We start from the raw sequence: 1833 nt of genomic DNA, 5'->3' as shown, positions 1-1833 counted from the left end.
GTATCTAATATGTAATGTGGTAGGAAATACTTAGGCTAGAGGCCCTAAGATAGGCATTGAATTGTTGATGTTGTTGAATGATTGAGATATATGTTGTGGTCATATATGTGATGATGATTATTGATGCCTTGGTGGTATGATGTATGAGAAATATGCATGTTGTGATATATGCTTGATGATTGGTTATGGTTGAATTGTGGGTTGAACCATGTTGATGGTGAGTATGATATTGATTGTGTACAATGATGATTTATTGGAATTGGTGTTGTTGAGAATTGGCATGAGGAAGAGTATATGATATGTCAATATGTTTGAGTTTGAGCCACTTGGGTAAAGTGGGTTAAAATGATGAGATAGTGATTTTGTAAATTGTGGTAAAGTGTCAATGTGTGAGTTGAGGAGGCTTGATGTTGAAATTGATATATTTTGATTGATTTCAAAGAAAAGGGATGAAAATGGCATGTTTTGATTGATTTTGAAAAGAGTTGGAAATGGTTTGTTTTGAAAATGGCACTTTGTGGTTTTTATGAAAAACATGGTTTTTGGGCATACTTTGATGGGACATAACTTGGACTACGGATCTCTGTTTTGTGCCAAATCTATTTAGAAATGAAATTGGATCTAGGATGTCCCTACCGTTCGAAGAACGGGTGTAAAACGATTAAAAATGAGGAAGTTATGTCCGTCGGAAGATTGGGGGTTGAAACTGTGAATTCTGTAGCTTTTAACTTAGAAAAATTTTTAGCAGAATGACCCCCCGCGCGTAGGTGCACTTGGCGCGTACGCGCCGTTCTTCTCGAAAGCGCCATCCACGTGTGCGCGTGATGTGCGCGGGCACGCCGATGTGCTGCACCTAATGCCCAGCCATTTTCCAGAGAGTTATGCCAGAACAGTGCCAGTTTTGTGCCTGGGGCACGAGAGTACCCACGCGTACGCGTGGTTGACGCGTGCGCGTCGTTTGGCTAGTTTTCAATCTACGCGTTAGCGTGCATGACGCTTACGCGTCGATGAGTTTTTGAGGCCATCCACGCGTGCGCGTGGAGTGCGCGTATGCGTGGACCTGTTTTCATCCCAAAGTTGATTTTTGAGTTTTAAAAGCCAAATTTCATACTTCTAAGCCTCCGATCTCACCATTTATGTCTTAAATCATTATGACATTCCTAGCTATTACAAAGGGGCTAGTGAATGAGGTAACTTGCGAGTGAAGCAAGGGAAAAATGAATGGTCATTGAGGATCAAGATGATTATGTGAGGTGCGGAGGATGGTGGTGGAAGTGCTTGTTATGCCATGGGCCGAAAGGCTGTAATTGTTAATGAAGCGGCTGGTTATGGATTTAACCGTGAACCGGGTGGCTGGTTATGGATTTAACCGTGAGCCGGAATGGCTGTGTATGATATGAATATTGGCTGGTTCTGGACTGAACCGTGAGCCGGATGGCTGATATGGATGTTGATCCATGGATGGGAATTCATGCATGTTTATGCTGAATTATTGATAATTGTGATTTGCACTTCCACTATCTGAGATACGAGTTTCCCTGGGTAGTAGCAGTGGCTAGCCACCACGTGCTCCAGGTTGAGACTTGATACTCTGTTGACCCTATGTCGTAAGTGTGGCCGGGCACTGTGAAAGACCCGGATGAGCTCGCCCCCGTAAATATTCACCAGTGAGGGTGATGGATATAGATCATGATTATGATCAAGTTTATAACGAGTATAAAATGAGTATCACTCGAGTTGGGGATGCGTGACAGAGGGACAGTCCAATGGTTAGCGACCAGGACTTGTCGGGTTGGCTCTATAACCGACAAGATGATATCATCAGCCACTAGG

This window comes from Arachis duranensis, chromosome 5 (assembly GCF_000817695.3).
Source record: "Arachis duranensis cultivar V14167 chromosome 5, aradu.V14167.gnm2.J7QH, whole genome shotgun sequence".
Taxonomy (NCBI): domain Eukaryota; kingdom Viridiplantae; phylum Streptophyta; class Magnoliopsida; order Fabales; family Fabaceae; genus Arachis; species Arachis duranensis.
This window is presented reverse-complemented; position numbering follows the sequence as displayed.